Source organism: Balaenoptera physalus (genome assembly GCF_965194825.1).
Source record: "Balaenoptera physalus genome assembly, chromosome: 1".
NCBI lineage: Eukaryota > Metazoa > Chordata > Mammalia > Artiodactyla > Balaenopteridae > Balaenoptera > Balaenoptera physalus.
Window position 1 is genome coordinate 95,644,433 of NC_138882.1, and position 19,859 is coordinate 95,664,291.

The 19,859-nt window shown below is 36.5% G+C and overlaps 1 protein-coding gene and 1 long non-coding RNA gene across 6 annotated transcripts in view; one reads left to right on the top strand and one right to left on the bottom strand.

Annotated features, from left to right (window-relative positions):
* The window catches only part of TRIM33 (tripartite motif containing 33), a 163,290-nt gene that overhangs the window by 7,251 nt on the left and 136,180 nt on the right, over positions 1-19,859 (top strand). The gene's annotated exons all lie outside the window — the stretch shown is intronic.
* LOC309660333 overlaps positions 69-19,859 on the bottom strand; it is a 61,098-nt gene continuing 41,307 nt past the window's right edge. The window contains exon 2 of the long non-coding RNA XR_014263350.1: positions 69-19,668. This is a non-coding gene — a long non-coding RNA (uncharacterized lncRNA). The remainder of the gene's footprint in view (positions 19,669-19,859) is intronic.

The following is a 19,859-nucleotide window of genomic DNA, read 5'->3' on the forward strand; positions in this document are numbered from 1 at the left end:
GAATTCCAAGTTGAATTAGCTGCTTTTTTTCTTGGAAAATAATTTTTACTTGAAAGAATGAGTAACAGACTGTGTTTTTCAAGAATGGATATTTGGGGGTTTCCCTGGTGGTGCAGTGGTTGAGAATCTGCCTGCCAATGCAGGGGACACGGGTTCGAGCCCTGGTCTGGGAAGATCCCACATGCCGCAGAGCAACGAGGCCCGTGAGCCACAATTACTGAGCCTGCGCGTCTGGAGCCTGTGCTCCGCAACAAGAGAGGCCGCGATAGTGAGAGGCCCGCGCACTGCGATGAAGAGTGGCCCCCACTTGCCACAACTGGAGAAAGCCCTCGCACAGAAACGAAGACCCAACACAGCCATAAGTAAATAAATAAATTAATTAATTAAAAAAAAATACAATACCAAGAAGTAAACAAAGAGCCTTTAAAAAAAAAAAAAAGAATGGATATTTGGCAGATATTTTCTTAAAAATGAATGAATTGAGCCTTGTCATTTCAAGAGAAACAACTGATGTTATATGTTGCCAATGGTAAAAATTGAGCTTTTAAATGAAAATTAGGATTGTTGGGAAACTTGTATATGCCACCATGAGCTTGACAGCTTCTCAATATTTAAAGGCTTTTCTGATGAGATTGGTAGTGATATTAACACTTTTTTTTTTGATATTGTGCAATGAAATGTCAACGTTTGGAAGATCTACATAGTGAACCGGTATTTCCCAAATGACCAATGCATCATGTTACAAAATCAGACATAGGAAAAAGATTCAAAGTGCAAAATAGACCAATAGATTTTAATGTAAGGGCGTAATAAAAGTTCATCACCATAGTTTGAAATTTCACATTGCAACTGATGTTTAAGAAATAAATAAAAACACTTTAAATTTTTTGAATGTATCGAAGAATATCCACAGATTGTCTGAAAAGACTATTAAAATACTCTTCCCTTTTCTTAAGTACATGGATGGTTATATGAGGCCAAATTTTCTTTATAGTCTTCAAACAAAACAATCTCTCACAACAGATTAAATGCAAAAGTATATATACAGACATCTTCTATTAAACTAAACATTAAAGAGATTTAAAAGTGAAATCAGTGCCACTCTTTACTAAAAAATTTTTTTGGTTTTGGAAATTAGTTATTTCTGTTAATGTTATTTAAACATGCAATGTGTTTATTTTTAAATGAATTAATAAAATATTTAATTTTAATGAAACAGATTATTGATTTGCTATTAACAATTATTTATTGCAATATTAAATAAAATATTTTAAAATCCTCAGTTTTTATTTCTAATACTGTACACATGGATGGATAAAACCCATCTGAACAAAAGCTTTTTAGGTCCTTGATGATTAAGAATGTAAGAGGAATTCTGAGACCAAAAAGTTTGAGACCTGCTTCTTTAAAGGGGCTATAACCAAGTGATAATGTAAAGTCATTAGGAAGAGTGTCAGACCATGGAATAGTAGAAGGTGGAAGATTCATGCATTTATAGTCCTTCATTTTGGGGTACCCATCACAGTTCATAAAGAGCTTGCCCCAAATGTAAATGTAAAGAGGAAGAAAGTACTTAATAACTAAAATTGACCTTTTGTAAATAGTGTGCTGTAGATCTGCTGATTTTTTTTTTTCATATTTATTACTGGTTGACTGAGTTCTTTCATTTTATTTTCCAGAGGACAAGTTCTGAGGTTGGGATCATGGTGTTGGATACATTAATCTGTGTCTCCTCTGTGGCCACAAGTTGTACCTTCATCCTTAGCCAGCTTCTAGAATGGACATTGGTCTCAAGGGGAAGTGGGAAAAAACAAGGATGAATGAACATAAATGCATCATTTTTAGAAAAATATTTAAATTCTATGCCTTTATGATACGTAAATAGCATGATTACGTGGTTCTAGGGAAAAATACTTTCTGAACGCTTGTTACGTTCGATTTATGTTGTTGCTTCTGTGAATTACTTGTCCACATGTCTTCTATTTTTTTTAGTTTGCTAACATTTTTTTGTTTTGATTTACAAGAATTCTTGGTAAGTTCTACATACTGATCCTTTGTTGGTTATGTAAATTGAAGATTTATTCTTAGCCTACTATGGCTTAGTGTGGTAGCCAGCCTCTGAGGTGGCCCCAGTGTTCTTCTCTTCTGGTATTCACACCCTTTAGTCTCTGCTCACAGTGACTCAGGGCTTGTTTGGGTGACCAAGAGAGTATAGCAGAATTAACAGTGACTTCTGAGGCTTCATTAAAGGTATACAGCTTTTTCCTTACTCTTTGGATTCCTTGTTCTAGGCGAAAACAACTATCACTCTTGCAGTTCTGTAAAGAACTGGGGTCTGTTAACATCCAGCACCAACTTCCCAGCCATGGGAATGAGCCACTTTGGAGGTGGATATTCCAGCATGGTCAGGCTTTCAGATGACTGCAGTCCTGGCTGACATCTGACTGCAGCCTCATTAGAGGCTCAGAGAGAACCACTTGCCATATCACTCCCAGATTCCTGACTCAAAGAAACTGAAAGATAAGGAATTATTGTTTTACCCCATTAAGTTTTGGGGTAATTTGTTACACAGCAATAAACTAATACACTTGACTTTTTACTCTTTAGAGAGCTGTCTTTTGATATATGAGAGGTTTTTTAAAAATCAGTTTTCCCCCCATTTTTCTGCCTTTATTGCTTATTATAAAGCTATAGTAAACTTTGTTATTCATTAAGATAATTTCATCCCCCTCCACATATACCTTGTTCTTCTTAAAGATTATCTTGACTGATCTTGGCTTTTAGCTCTTAAACATATTAGAATCATGTTGTGAAAGTTCATTTTAAAAACTTGTCAGCATTTTTGTTGGAATTGCTTTGAATATATAGATTAATTTGGGAGAAAATGCTATCTTTACAATATGGTATCTGCCTGTTCAGAAACATTGCATGCCTTTCCATTTGCTTAAATCTTTTATTTTTGAATATTATATAGCTTTTTTCCTAGAAAAGTCTTGCACGTCTTTTATGAGTTATTCTGATATATTTTATATTTTGTTTTTACTATAAATGGTTTTCCTTAAATTACATTTAGCCGTGTTTGCTTTGTTTTCTTGTTTTTCATTTTCATTTTTATTTTTTAAATATCTGAAGTGTACTGATTTCATATTTATATTTGATAATTCCATTATCTAAAGTTCTTGAGGTCCTATTTTACTATTACTTGCTTCTGCCTATTCCTGATTATTGTAGATGGTGTCCTCCAATGTTTTATAGTTTTGGAGTTTGAGTGTGTTTACTAGGACTTTAACTATGAACCCTGCCAGACCTGGTTTTTGGAAACAAGCCTCCAAAGCGTATTTTGCCCTTGCTTCTGTCAGGTACCACCAGTGAAAAGTCACTGATGTTAATTTTTAGTTTGGTGTTTCTTAGAACTGGCGGATGTTGATTTAGAGTTTACCTTATAGGCCAACCTGTATTTGAAACTTCTCAGGAGAAAATTTTTTCCCTCACTCTGAAACCAGGGAGTGACAGTTTTTTTTTTCTATGCTAATTGTCTGATTTATTTTTTTTTAAGTTTTACTATCATTATTATTTGCTTATGCACCCTTCTAACTGAGGGTGTAATCTTTCAAGCCTGCCTTATGAGGAGAGTCTTCTAATTATTTTACACAGGCTTTTCCATTCTTTGTTTACTCCCTTGTTTGTACATACTAAGAAAGAATCGTTAAGAGTAAAATTTTGGAGCCTTTGCATTTTTGAAGCTCTTTATTTTATTCTTCTATTTAAATGGTAGTTTGACTGGATATGGAATTCCAGGTTAAAATTTGTTTTTCCTCAGAACTTTGAAGGTATCTCTTCCCGTGTTTTAAAGTAGTCAGCGTTGCTTATGCTAGTCTGATTTTGCTCCCTTGTACAACCCCAATTGGGTTTTATTTACCTCTTCTTGGAACCTTTTAATATTTCTTCATCCTTTTCTGGAATATAGTGATTGTTTCTATTTTTTTTCCTTTCATCGTTTTTAAAAGTTCACTGTGCTTTTTCTGTTAGTCTTCTACTTTTCATTTATAGTAAGAAAAAGTTTAAACTTAAAAAATTTTTTCATAAGGACCCTCTCTCTTTATGCCCTTCCCCTTCAAGCCCGCCTTTCCCTCACTCTTTTTGGAACTGTTTCTATTTGAATGTTGGAGCTCCTGGGTTCATACTCTCTCCTACGTTTTTTCTTATGCTTTCCTTCTCTTTGTTTTCTTTCTTTCTTTTTTCTGGCCTCACCTCGCCTCTTGTGGAATCTTAGTTCCCTGACCAGGGATGGAACCGGGGCCCTCGGCAGTGAAAGTGCCAAGTCTTAACCACTGGACCGACAGGGAATTCCCCTTCTCTTTACTTTCTTATTCAACTGACATTCTGAAAGATCACCTTGACTTTATTTTCTTTCTTCCCTTTCTCTTTGTTTTTAAAAAATATTGGTTTATTTATTTATTTGGTTGTGTTGGGTCTTAGTTGCAGCATGCATGTGGGATCTAGTTCCCTGACCAGGGATCGAACCCAGGCCCCCTGCATTGGGAGCATGGAGTCTTAACCACTGTGCCAATAGGGAAGTCCTTGACTTTATTTTCTAACTTTGTTTTTTTCTTTTTATCTTTATCTCTTCTTGTCTCAAAGGCTTCCTTAAACAGTGGATAATCTTTGGTTCTTTTCCTATTTGAGTGAGGCAATAAAATTCTAATTGGAAGTTCTGTGCTTGTTAATTGTTGGACCTTACTTTAGATCAGGGGTTGGCAAAATACTGCCCATGGGCCAAATCTAGCCTGCTGCCTGGTTGTTGTTGTTTTTCAACATCTTTATTGGAGTATAATTGCTTTACAATGTGTTAGTTTCTGCTATGTAACAAAGTGAATCCGTTATATGCATACGTATATCCCCATATCCTCCCACCTTGCGTCTCCCTCCCACCCTCCTTATCCCACCCCTCTAGGTGGTCGCAAAGCACAGAGCTGATCTCCCTGTGCGATGCTGCTACTTCCTACTAGCTATCTGTTTTACATTTGGTAGTGTATGTATGTCAGTGTTACTCTCTCACTTCGTCCCAGCTTTACCCTTCCCCCTCCCCGTGGCCTCAAGTCTATTCTCTGAATCTGCATTTTTATTCCTGTCCTGCCCCTAGGTTCATCAGAACCATTTTTTTTTTTAGATTCCATATATATGTGTTAGGATATGGTATTTGTTTTGCTCTTTGTCATATTTCACTCTGTATGACAGACTCTAGGCCCATCCACCTCACTACAGATAACTCAATTTCGTTTCTTTTTATGGCTGAGTAATATTCCATCGTATATATGTGCCACATCTTCCTTATCTATACCACTGTCGAAGGACACTTAAGTTGCTTCCGTGTCCTGGCTATTGTAAATAGTGCTGCAGTGAACATTGTGGAACATGACTTTTTGAATTATGGTTTTCTCAGGGTATATGCCCAGTAGTGGGATTGCTGGGTCATATGGTAGTTCTATTTTTAGTTTCTAAAAAAATTTATTTATTTATTTATTTATGGCTGAGTTGGGTCTTTGTTGCTGCGTGCAGGCTTTCTCTAGTTGTAGCAGCGGGGGCTACTCTTCCTTGCGGTGCACGGGCTTCTCATTGTGGTGGCTTCTCATTGTGGAGCACAGGCTCTAGGCGTGTGGGCTTCAGTAGTTGAGGCTCATAGGCTCTAGAGCGCAGGCTCAGTGGTTGTGGCACACGGGCTTAGTTGCTCCGTGGCATGTGAGATCTTCCCAGACCAGAGCTCAAAACCATGTCCCCTGCATTGGCAGGTGGATTCTTAACCGCTACGCCACCAGGGAAGCCCTTATTTTTAGTTTTTTAAGGAACCTCCATACTATTCTCCATAGTGGCTATATCAGTTTACATTCCCACCAACAGTGCAAGAGGGTTCCTTTTTCTCCACACCCTCTCCAGCATTTATTGTTTGTAGATTTTTTGATGATGGCCATTCTGACCAGTGTGAGGTGATACCTCACTGTAGTTTTGATTTGCATTTCTCTAATGATTAGTGATGTCGAGCATCTTTTTATGTGTTTGTTGGCAATCTGTGTATCTTTGGAGAAATGGCTGTTTAGTTCTGCCCATTTTTGGATTGGGTTGTTCGTTTTTTTGATATTGCGCTGCATGAGGTGCTTGGATATTTTGGAGATTAATCCTTTGTCAGTTGCTTCGTTTGCAAATATTTTCTCCCATTCTCAGGGTTGCCTTTTCATCTATTTTTATGGTTTCCTTTGCTGTGCAAAACTTTTTAAGTTTCATTAGATCCCATTTGTTTATTTTTGTTTTTATTTCCATTTCTCTAGGAGGTGGGTCAAAAAGGATTTTGCTGTGATTTATGTCATAGAGTGTTCTGCCTATGTTTTCCTCTAAGTTTTATAGTTTTATAACCTTACATTTATGTCATTAATCCATTTTCAGTATTTTTGTGTCTGGTGTTAGGAAGTGTTCTAATTTCATTCCTTTATATGTAGCTATCCAGTTTTCCCAGCACCACTTATTGAAGAGGTTGTCTTTTCTCAATTGTATACTCTTGCTTCCTTTATCAAAGATAAGGTGACCATATGTGTGTGGGTTTATCTCTGGGCTTTCTATCCTGTTTCTTTGATCTATATTTCTCTTTTTCTGCCAGTACTATACTGTCTTGATTACTGTAGCTTTGTAGTATAGTCTGAAGTCCGGGAGCCTGATTCCTCCAGCTCCGTTTTTCTTTCTCAAGATTGCTTTTGCTATTCAGGGTCTTTTGTGTTTCCATACAAATTTTGCAATTTTTTCTAGTTCTGTGAAAAATGCCATTGGTAGTTTGATAGGGATTGCACTGAATCTGTAGATAGGTTTGGGTAGTATAGTCATTTTCACAATGTTAATTCTTCCAATCCAAGAACATAGTATATCTCTTCATTTGTTTGTATCATATTTAACTTCTTTCATCAGTGTCTTATAGGCTTCTGCATACAGGTCTTTTCTCTCCTTAGGTAGGTTTATTTTTAGGTATTTTAATCTTTTTGTTGCAATGGTAAATGGGAGTTTTTCCTTAATTTCTCTTTCATTAGTGTATAGGAATGCAAGAGATTTCTGTGCATCCATTTTGTATCGTGCTACTCTACCAAATTCATTGATTAGCTCTAGTAGTTATCTGGTAGCATCTTTAGGATTCTCTATGTATAGTGTCATGTCATCTGCAAACAGTGACAATTGCTTCTTTTCCGATTTGGATTCCTTTTATTTCTTTTTCTTCTCTGATTGCTGTGGCTAAAAATTCCAAAACTACGTTGAACGGTAGTGGTGAGAGTGGGCAGCCTTGTCTTGTTCCTGATCTTAGAGGAAATGGTTTCAATTTTTCACCATTGAGAACAATGTTGGCTGTGGGTTTGTCATATATGGCCTTTATTATGTTGAGGTTGGTTCTCTCTATGCCTATTTTCTGGAGAGTTTTTATCATAAATGGGTGTTGAATTTTGTTGAAAGCTTTTCCTGCATCTATTCAGATTATCATATAGTTTTTATCCTTCAGTTTGTTAATATGGTGTATCACATTGATTAATTTGCATATATTGAAGAATCCTTGCATTCCTGGGATAAACCCTACTTGATCATGGTGTATGATCCTTTTAATGTGCTGTTGGATTCTGTTTGCTAGTATTTTGTTGAGGATTTTTGCATCTGTGTTCATCAGAGATATTGGCCAGTAGTTTTCTTTTTTTGTGACATCTTTGGTTTTGGTATCAGGGTGATGGTGGCTTTATAGAATGAGTTTGGGAGTGTTCCTCCCTCTGCTATATTTTGAAAGAGTTTGAGAAGGATAGGTGTTAGCTCTTCTCTAAATGATAGAATTTGCCTGTGAAGCCACATGGTCCTGGGCTTTTGTTTTTTGGAAGATTTTTAATCACAGTTTCAATTTCAGTGCTTGTGATTGGTCTGTTTATATTTTCTATTCTTCCTGGTTCAGTCTCAGAAGGTTGTACTTTTCTAAGAATTTGTTTATTTCTTCCAAGCTATCCATTTTATTGGCATATAGTTGCTTGTAGTAATTTCTCATGATCCTTTGTATTTCTGCAGTGTCAGTTTTACTTCTCCTTTTTCATTTCTAATTCTGTTGATTTGAGTCTTCTCCCTTTTTTCTTGATAAGTCTGACCAGTGGTTGATCAATTTTGTTTATCTTCTCAAAGAACCAGCTTTTAGTTTTATCGATCTTTGCTATTGTTTCTTTCATTTCTTTTTCATTTATTTCTGTTTTGATCTTTATGATGTTTCCTTCTGCTAACTTTGGGTTTTTTTTGTTCTTTCTCTAATTGCTTTAGGTGTAAGGTTAGGTTGTTTATTTGAGATTTTTTTTTTGTTTCTTGAGGTAGGATTGTATTGCTATGAACTTCCTTTTTAGAACTGCTTTTGCTGCATCCTGTAGGTTATGGGTCGTCGTGTTTTCATTGTCATTTGTTTCTGGGTATTTTTTGATTTCCTCTTTGATTTCTTCAGTGATCTCTTGGTTATTTAGTAGCGTATTGTTTAGCCTCCATGTGTTTGTATTTTTTACAGTTTTCTTTCTGTAACTGATATTTAGCCTCATAGTGTTGTGTTCAGAAAAGATACTTGATACGATTTCAGTTTTCTTAAATTTACTAAGGCTTGATTTGTGACCCAAGATACGGTCTGTCCTGGAGAATGTTGCATGAACACTTGACAAGAAAGTGTATTCTGTTGTTTTTGGATGGAATGTCATATAAATATCAATTAAGTCCATTTTATTTAATGTGTCCTTTAAAGCTTGTGTTTCCTTATTTATTTTCATTTTGGATGATCTGTCCACTGGTGAAAGTGGGGTGTTAATGTCCCTTAGTATTATTGTGTTGCTGTTGATTTCCCCTTTTATGGGTGTTACCATTTGCTTTATGTATTGAGATGCTCCTGTATTGGTTGCATAAATATTTACAATTGTTATGTTTTTTTCTTGGATTGATTCCTTGATCTTTATGTATTGTCCTTCTTTGTCTCTTGCAGTAGTCTTTATTTTAGTGTCTATTTTGTCTGATATGAGAATTGCTATTCCAGTTTTCTTTTGATTTCCATTTGCATGGAATATCTTTTTCCATGCCCTCAATTTCATTCCTTATGCGTCCCTAGGTCTGATTTGGGTCTCTTGTAGACAGCGTATGTACAGGCCTTGTTTTTGTATCCATTCAGCCAGTCTATGTCTTTTGGTTGGAGCATTTAATCCATTTACATTTAAGGTAGTTATTGACATGTATGTTCCTGTTACCGTTTTCTTAATTGTTTTGGGTTTGTTATTGTAGGTCTTTTCCTTCTCTTGTGTTTCCTGCCTAGAGAAGTTCCTTTAGCATTTGTTGTAAAGGTGGTTTGGTGGTGCTGAATTCTCTTAACTTTTGCTTGTCTGCAAAGGTTTTAATTTCTCCGTGGAATCTGAATGAGATCCTTGCTGGGTCGAGTAATCTTGGTTGTAGGTGTTTCACTTTAAATATGTCCTGCCACTCCCTTCTGGCTTGCAGAGTTTCTGCCGAAAGATCAGTTGTTAACCTTCTGGGGATTCCCTTTTATGTTATTTGTTGCTTTTCCCTTGCTGCTTTCAATATTTTTTCTTTGTATTTAATTTTTGATAGTTAGATTAATATGTGTCTTGGCGTGTTTCTCTTTGGGTTTATCCTGTATGGTGCTCTCTGTGCTTCCTGGACTTGATTGACTGTTTCCTTTCCCATGTTAGGGAAGTTTTCGACTATAATCTTTTCAAATATTTCCTCAGACCCTTTCTTCTTCTCTTCTTCTTCTGGGATCTCTGTAATTTGAGTGTTGGTGCAGTTAATGTTGTCCCAGAGGTCTCTGAGACTCTCCTCCTTTCTGTTCATTCTTTTTTCTTTATTCTGCTCCCTGGCAGTTATTTCCACCATTTTATCTTCCAGCTCACTTATCCATTCTTTTGCCTCAGTTATTCTTTTATTGATTCCTACTCGAGTATTTTTAATTTCAGTAATTGTGTTGTTCATCACTGTTTGTTTGCTCTTTAGTTCTTCTAGATCCTTGTTAAATGTTTCGTGTATTTTCTCCATTCTGTTTCCAATATTTTGGATCATCTTCACTATCATTACTCTGAATTCTTCTCCAGGTAGGTAGCCTATTTTGTCTTCATTTATTTGGTCTTGTAGGTTTTTACCTTGGTCCTTTCTCTGTAACTTTATTTTTTTTTTTTTAATGTGTGGTGCTGTAGTCCTGTCTTACTGGTTGTTTGGCTTGAGACATCCAGCACTGGAGTTTGCAGGCAGTTGGATAGAGCTGGGTCTTGGTGCTGAGATGAGGACCTCCAGGAGGCCTTTCTCCAATTGATATTCCCTGGCCTCTGAGGTTCTCTGTTAGTCCAGTGGTTTGGACTCGGAACTCGCACCACAGGAGCTCGGGCCCGACCTCTGGCCTGGGAACCACGATCCCACAAGCTTCGTGGCATGGTTAAAAAAAAAAAAAAAAAAAGAAAGAAAAAAAGCAGTACAATATCAAAGAATAAAAAGCAAAATAAAATTAGAAAGTTAAAAAATATGTTAGGAAAAGTAAAACTATGATTGAAACAACCAGTCGCTGGGGGTTCCTCCTGTGCCCTTAGGAGTCTGTGGTCCCCCACCGGTTCCTGGTAGGTGCCTTAGTTGTGAGGAGATGCAAATTCTGCGTCCTCCTATTACACCACCTTCCTGCTGCCTGGTTTTATGTGACTCGTGGGCTAGGAATGATTTTTACATTTTTAAATCATTGAAAAAAAATCAAAAGAAGAATACTTTGTGATGTGAAAATTTTATGAAATTCAAATGTGTTTTCATGTTAAATTTTGGGACACACTTAAGCCCGTTTATGTATTGTGTATGACTGCTTGCATGCTACAGTGGCAAAATGAGTAGTTGTGACAACGACTGTATGTGGTATTTATTGCTTTGTAATGACTTTTGGTGCACTACAAATTGCAGTGAAATAGTTTTAACTTGATAGGTATATGTATAAGTATAGCATGATATTTACAAAAATATTTGTTACCAGTGCATACTTATATTTTCAAACAAGAAAAGAGAAATGTGGATTTCAAGTGTCACACTTTTAAGACACAGTGGAATGTGGGTTATTTTCCTTTAATGGCAAAGTGTTTTATTATGCACTTTTACCATATAGCTTTGCTAAAAAAGTGTAACATATGTGGACAATACCAGACTAAGTATGGGACATGATATTCCCAATTCACAGGAAAGCAATGGACAGAGAAATTAGAAAATTTATAATGAAATATCTCATCGTGGCAGAATTTCTTAAAAATAAAAAAATGAAACCACGGTTTTTTACTTTGAAATATGGCTCAGAAGTAGAGATTAGTCATGGCTGAAATTCACAGCTTTCGCTCCTAATGTTGATTGGCAGGTGATGGTCTCCCTTCTCATGTGCATACAATGTGACTGATTTTGGCTCTTAGGCTTTTGGCTGTAATCCAGGCTGTTTTAACTTTTATCCAATTTTCTTTCTGTTTTCCATTCCCTGCTTTGTTGTATGGTTTCAGGGTGGGGTATCTGAATTAGTAATGGCAGGAGAGAATTAGATAAGGGTACGTTTATTTGAATCTGACTAGACTTCATGTTCCTTACCTGTAGGATAATATCAGCTTCAGTTTAAATTTTTTTTACGTTATTTTATTTGCTTATAAAAATTTTCTCAGGTAATATTATTCTCTTTTGTTTTTTAAACAAATGAACTGAGGCAGAGAGGTAAAATTTCACCTAAATGTGGCTCTCCTGTGTGGAGAGAATAGACCAGCCTCAGATAGATGCCTTCAGGGGCAGCTTACGGAGTATCAAAGCTTGCCTTGCCTAAAAGCAGTAAAATTTAAACTTAAAAAATACTCCTTCCTGATCAGATGATACCAGACTGCCAGTTTTCTACCTTTGCCCTTATTCGGAATCTGATTAGTTACTTTTATTTGAGTTGGATATAATTAATTTATAATTAGTTAGAAGTCATAGTTTTAAAAGCTTAACTATTTAAACTTTTTCCTTTAGAGTGTTTCAGTAAGTGATATTGTAATATTTTAGTAAGAATTAAGCATCATTAGATGGTTTTTCAGAGACACTAGTCTGCCATCTTCTCGGTCTGCCAGCTTCCCAAATAAAGTCGTATTCCTTGCCTTAAAAAAAAAAAGAATTAAACATCATTAGAATGACTAATATTTTTACTAGTAAGAGAAAAAGTAAGAGAATTGTCTAGTCAAATTTGGTAAAGTGATTGAAATGCTGAAAAATGGTGATTAGCAAGTTCACAGAAGTCTGTTTAACTGATGGTATAGGTGCTTTCAGAATTTTACTAATTCTGTTCCAAACCCATATTATAATATACTTCTGAAATTTACCTACCTGTTCTTCCCACTTCTAAAAACACTCAAGTTTTTACATGTTCAGAATGGAATTAGGTGAATGGTTCTCAGTTGATGTGTCATAGCAGCATGTTACACTTGAGCACTTCACAGGTCTACTGCCAGATTCTGAACAGTGTGAAATTAATTTTTGTTACAATGGCCCATTTGATGTCTGTTTGATGTAACTGTTGAGTCCAGTGGGTCATTTAATGTGACATAAAACATGACACAATTTGCTTAATCCTTGCAGAAGCTTGGGAAAAGGCAATCTCATGCCAAAGAAAAGTTGTATGAAAACTTTGCCTTTTCAGTAGAGAGCATGGTCAAGGTAGTAAACAGATTTGCTGATACAGAGTAGTTTTGTGATGGGAGACTAAAATATTGGTTTACTTTTAATGATGTGTGCAATTTTTAAAGTAAATGTGCTATTGAAATATACATAAATGAAAGTATAAAAATCAAAAGCATATAGTTCAGTAAGTACACATAAACACATTTGTAAATCTAGCAACCAGAATGAGAAAGTACATTATTAGCACCCTATAAGCCTGTACTCTTTGTGTCCCCTTCCCGTTACTACCTATGAACCTAACTTCTAACACTGTGGGTTAATATGCCTGTGTTAAAATTTTATTTAAATAGGACTAAACAGTATGTACTAGTTTGTGACTGACTGCTTTTGCTCAACATTGTGAGATTATTCACATTGCTTATGATTGTAGTTTGTTCATTGTCTTCACAGCATTCATTGTATAAATATACTAAAATTTATCCATCCATTCAAATGTCGGTGGACATTTGAGTTTATAGTTTTTTACTATTATGAATGTGTTCATTTAACATGTCTTTTGGGGAACATATGCACACATTCTGTTGATTACGTATCTTAGCGTGGACTTGTCGAGTCATAAGTTGCACATGAGTTCAGCTTTACTAGATATTGCCAAACAGTTTTCTTAAGTGGTTATATCAGTTTACACTTCTGCCAGTAGTGTTTGAGATTAATTGCTTTATATTCTTACTAAGACGTGACATTATCTGTCTTTGACATTTTAGCCATTCTGGTGGGTGTGTAGTATAGTAGGATAGCATTGCAGTTTAATTTGCACTTCCCTGATAAACTGTAAAATCGAGCACGCTTTTTTATGTTTATTGGCCTTTGGATGTCTTTTATTGTGATATGCCTGTTCAAGTTGTGCCCATACTTTTTTTCCTATGGGTTGTCTGCCTTTTCCCAGATGCTTTTGTGGAATTCTTTATATATTCCAAGCGTGAGTCCTTTGCCAGATATACATCCTATTCTGTGGCTTGCCTATTTAATTGTATTTTTAAAACTTGAATTTATTTTAGCTTTTGAATAAGTAGTACTTTCACATGGCTCAAATGTTTAAAAAGTATACAGAGCTAAATAGTGAGAAGCGTTCTTTCCACTCCTTGTCCTCATCCAATTCCTATCTCCCCCAATATATAACATGTGGTAATAGTCTATTTGTCCTCCCAGTACATCCAGATGATTTTTGACAGGGGTGCCAAATCCATTTAGTGGGGGAAAGAATAGTTTCTTCAACAAACGATGTTGGAACAACTGGATTTTCCACATGCAAAAGAATGAAGTTGGACCCCTGCCTCCCACCATATTAAAAAAATGAACTCAAAATGGATCAACAACCTAAAAAAGCTAAACCCATAAAACTCTCAAAAGAAAACATAGAGATAAATCTTCATGACTTTGCATTTGGTAGTGGATTCTTAATATAACACCAAAAGCATGAGCAACAAAAGAAAAAGTTGATAAACTGGACTTAATCAAAATTAAAATTTTGTACATCAAATGACATTATCAAGAAGATGAAAAAACAATCTACAAGAATAGGAGACTCAGATAAGAATCTAGTACCTGGAATATATAAAGAATGCTTACAACATAATAATTTAGACAAAATTCAGTTAAATAATGAGCAAAAGATCTGAATAGACAGTTCTCCAAAGAAGACATGTGGCCAATGAACACGTGAAAAGATGCTCAAGATCATTAGTCATTAGAGATGTAAATCAAAATCATGAGATACCACTTCACATCTACTAGGGTGTGTCTAATAAAGAAATCAAAGTGTTGGCAAGGATATGGAGAAATTAGAACTCTTGTACATTGCTGGTGGGAATGTGAGGTGGTGCTGCCACTGTGGAAAACCGTTTGGCAGTGATGGTTAGATGGTTATATAACTTTGTGAATGTAGTTCAATGCTGTAGAATTGGATACCTGAAAATGGTTAAAATGGCAAACGTTATGTATATGCATTTTTACCACATTAAAAAAGTACTTTAAAAAATGTTTGTTTTTCCTTCCAGAGATTTAAAAACTGTATAGACTCAATTCTCAGTATTTGTGAGTTCTGTATTTTAGAATTTATCTACTCACTAAAATTTATTTGTAACCCCCAAATCAGTAATTGTGGCACTTTCTCATTTGTGACATGTGCAAAGTGGCAAAAAATTCCAGTTGTTCCATGCACGTGTTCCAAGCTTAGGGAGAACATGGTAATATTATGCCTTCTTTTCAGCTTTCATGCTGGAAACTCCGGTCCTTCTTGTGGTCTGTTTTGTGCCATGCTTTTCTCATTTTTGTGCTTTTTTGGTTGGTGATTTCACTGCTTAAAATGGCCCCCAAGCATAGAGGGGAAGTGCTCTTGAGGGTTTTTTGTTTTCGTTTTTTTTTGCTGCACTCCACATCCCCAGCTTGTGGGATCTTAGTTCCCCGACCAGAGATTGAACCCGGGCCCTGACGGTGAAAGCACAGAGTCCTAACCACTTGACTGCCAGGGAATTCCCTCTCTAGTGTTCTTAAGTGCAAGAAGACTGTGTGCTTTATTGAGAAAATACATGTTAGATAAGCTTTTTTCAGAGATTTATAGTATTATTGGAGTTAAAGTGCTTTTGGCTTGAATTCAGTGTTAATGAACCAAGATTATATTGGGTTGGCCAAAAAGTTCCTTTGGTTTTAAAGTAAAAATAAAAGACACATTTGGGACTTCCCTGGTGGCGCAGTGGTTAAGACTCCGTGCTCCAAATGCAGGGGGCCGGGTTCAATCCCTGGTCAGGGAACTAGATCCCACATGCATGCTGCAACTAAGAGTTTGCATGCCACAACTAAGGAGCCCACCTGCTGCAACTAAGACCCGGCGCAGCCAAATAAATAAATAAATATATTTTTAAAAGGCACATTTTTCATTTTCATCAAGAACTTTATTGAACAACATATTCATCATTTTGTTCCACTACCTTCTGCCATTTTTCAGGCAACTTCATAATTCTGTGTTCCCAAAACTTTTTAATCTTTTTGAGCCAGAAGCCTTTTATCTTCCAGATGCCTTTTACAGTCTTCCAGGGAATTGAAATTTTTTCCATTAAGAGAATTTTTAAAGACCGAAATAAATGGAAGTTCAAAGATGCAATGTCTGGTGAATATGGCAGATGAATCAGAACTTCCCAGCCAAGCTGTAACAGTTTTTGCCAGGTCATCAAAGAAACATGCGGTCTTGCGTCATCCTGATGGTAGATTATGCGTTTTCTGTTGACTAATTCCGGATGCTTTTCGTCGAGTGCTGCCTTCAGTTGGTTTAATTGGGAGCAGTACTTGTTGGAATTAATCGTTTGGTTTTCTGGAAGGAGCTCATAACAGAGGACTCTCTTCCAATCCCACCATATACACAACATCACCTTCTTTGGATGAAGACTGGCCTTTGGTGTGGTTTGTGGTGGTTCATTTCACTTGCCTCACGATCTCTTCCATTCCACATTATTGTGCAGTATCCACTTTTCATTGCCCATCACAATTTGTTTTAAAAATGGAAAGTTTTTGTTACGTTTCAGTAGAGAATTGCATGCAGAAATACAGTCATGAAGGTTTTTTTCGCTAAACTTATGTGGAACCCAAACATCAAAGCGATTAACATAAGCAAGCTGGTGCAAATGATTTTCAACACTTGATTTGGATATTTTGAGTATGTCGGCTGTCTCCCGCATGGTATAACGTTGAGTTTCTCGGTGTATTGATTTGATCGCTATCAACTTCAACTGGTCTACCCGACCGTGGAGCATCATCCAGCGAGAAATCTCCAGCATGAAGCTTCGCAAACCACTGTTGACATATTCAGTCAGTCACAGCACCTTCTCTATACACTGCACAAATCTTTTTTTGCATTTCAGTTGCGTTTGTACCTTTCTTGAAATAATAAAGCATAATAGGCCAAAAATGTTGCTTTTTTTCTTCCATCTTCAATATTAAAATGGCTACAGAAAAATGCACCAATTTTGATAAGTGTTTTTAAAATGCATGCTGATATGACAGCTGTCACAATACAGGCTAACAAAACTGTTTCGAATGAAGTTAAAAACAACTAAGTACTACTAGAGCCATCATATGGAAAAAACCTAACAAACATTTTGGCAGACCCAATATATTAACTAAAGTATATAAAACAGAAATACACATAAAACAAGGTAGTGTATTGATTGGTTGATTTAAATTTTCTGACCAGAGTCTCGCAGGAACCTAACCCTGTGTTTCTCCTAGTGATGGTTCAGTATCCACTAATTCCTTTTTGTAGCAACTTTATAAAACATAACTATTGTGAATAATGAGACCTGACCCTATGTAAATACAAATAAAAATCACACTGCTGTGTTTAAAATGGATAACCAAAAAGGACCTACTGTATAGCACAGGAAACTTGCTCAATATTATGTGGCAGCCTGGATGGGAGGGGAGTTTGTGGGGGAATGGATACGTGTATATGTATGGTTGAGTCCCTTTGCTGTGCACCTGAAACTATCACAACATTGTTAATTGGCTATACTCCAATATAAAATAAAAAGTTAAAAAAAAGAATAAAAAATAAAAGAAAACAAAACCCAAAATCATTTTTCTGTTTTATGTAAATGGAAACATTAAAATCTTTCATTTACTTTTTTAAAAAGATTTATTTATTCGTTTTGGCTGGGACGGGTCTTAGCTGAGGTACGCGGGATCTTCGTTGCAGCATGTTTAGTTGTGGCATCCATGTGGGATCTCGTTCCCCGACCAGGGATCGAACCCAGGCCCACTGCATCAGGAGTGCGGAGTCTTAACCCACTGGACCACCAGGGAGGTACCCAGTTTTTTCATTTAAAATTGTATCTTGGAGATATTTTAGTTTTTGTTCTGAAATCAATAGTATTTGCATGTAACCTGTTCTTCTATGTACTTTAAATCATCTCTAGATTACTTATAACATCTAACACAATGTAAATGCTATGTAAATAGTTGCCAGCACGTGGCAAATTAAAGTTTTGCTTTTTGGAATTTTCTAGAAGTTTTTTCTTTTTGAATGTTTTTTATCCGTGGTTGGTTGAATCTGCAGATGAGGAACCCGCTGATTCATACATTTGAAGTGTACAGCTCAGTGGTTTTTAGTGTATTCACAGAGTTGTGTAACCATCACCTCAGTCAATTTTAGAACATTTTCATCACCCTAAAAAGAAACCCTGTACCCATTAATGGTCACTCCCCATTTACCCATAATACCCACTCCCAGATCTAGACAACCACTGATCTACTTTTTTGTGTCTATAGATTTGTCTGTTCTGCACATTTTATATAAATGGGATCATAGAGTATATAGTCTTGTGTGACTGGCTGCTGCTGCTTTTTTTTTTTTTTTTTTTTTTAAATTTGGCTGCGTCCCTTGACTTACAGGATCTTAGTTCCACAACCAGGGATTGAACCCGGGGCCCTGGCAGTGAGAGTGCCAAGTCCTAACCACTGGACTGCCAGGGAATCCCTGTAACTTGCTTCTTTTATTTGGCACAAAGCTTTTAAGATTCATACATGCTGTAGCAGTGTTAGCACATTATTCTTTTTTTTTTTTAATAGTCTCTAGTGCAACCATTGTTAATATATTTTGTGTTTTATTTTTTATTTGCTTCAGAGTTTTAAAAATTCTGTTTTTTAACTTAACTATACTTCAATAAAGTTTTTAAAAATTATGCTTTTAAAAAATTTTTGGTTTGTGACTATTGCATAATAGTAAATATTGTGTATATAATTTTATATCTTTTACCTCCACTTAGGATAATGACTTTTTCTTTCATGTTTACCAAGGTCTCTAGAATCATAATTTTTAAAAAACCTGCATAACTGCATAATATTTCATGACGTTCTGGCCTAGAGTATAATTTATTCAATCATTTACCTATTGTTCCATACTCCCTACTGTTTTTTTTTTTACAATATTTTCTTTTCTTTTTTTTTTTAATATTTAAAAAAAATATCTATCTGTCTATCTTATCTATCTAAGCTGGATCTTTTAGTTTTAGTTACGGCATGTGGGATCTCTAGTTGTGGCGTATTGTATCTAGTTCCCTGACCAGGGCCCCCTGCATTGGGAGCGCAGTGTCTTAGCCACTGGACCACCAGGGAAGTCCCACATTATTCTTTTTAGGCTTGAATAATACTCCATTTTATGGCTGTCCTATGTTTTGTTTATTTATCAGTTGATGGTCATTTGAGTTCCTTCCCCTTTTTGGACTATTATGAATAATGTTGCTGTGAACATTTTTGTACAAGTTTTTGCATGAACATATGTTTTAACTTTTCCTTTTTTCTTAAAAAAATTTTTATTTATTTATTTGGTTGCCCCAGGTCTTAGTTGCAGCAGGCTGGCTCCTTAGTTGTGGCTCGCAGGCTCCTTAGTTGTAGCATGCAAACTCTTAGTTGCAGCATGCATGTGGGATCTAGTTCCCTGATCAGGGATTGAACCTGGGCCCTCTGCATTGGGAGCTCGGAGTCCTGTCCACTGTGCTACCAGGGAAGTCCCTGTTTTAACTTTTCTTTCCTTCTTTCTTTCCTTCCTTTCCTTTCCTTTCCTTTCCTTTCCTTTCCTTTCCTTTCCTTTCCTTTCCTTTCCTTTCCTTTCCTTTCCTTTCCTTTCCTTTCCTTTCCTTTCCTTTCCTTCTTTCCTTTCTTTCTTGTTGGGTCTTCGTTTCTGTGCGAGGGCTTTCTCTAGTTGCGGCAAGTGGGGGCCACTCTTCATCGCAGCGCGCGGGCCTCTCATTATCGCAGCCTCTCTTGTTGTGGAGCACAGGCTCCAGACGCGCAGGCTCAGTAATTGTGGCTCACGGGCCTAGTTGCTCCGCAGCATGTGGAATCTTCCCAGACCAGGGCTCAAACCCGTGTCCCCTGCATTGGCAGGCAGATTCTCAACCACTGCGCCACCAGGGAAGCTCTCTTTTTTTATTTTTAAATGTTAACAGATTTTTTTTTTTTTTTTTTTTTGGCTGCATTGGGTCTTTGTTGCTGTGGGTGAGCTTTCTCTAGTTACAGCGAGTGGGTGGCTACTCTTCATTGTGGTGTGCAGGCGGGGCTTCTCATCGAGGTGGCTTCTCTTGTTGTGGAGCACGGGCTCTAGGCGCTCGGGC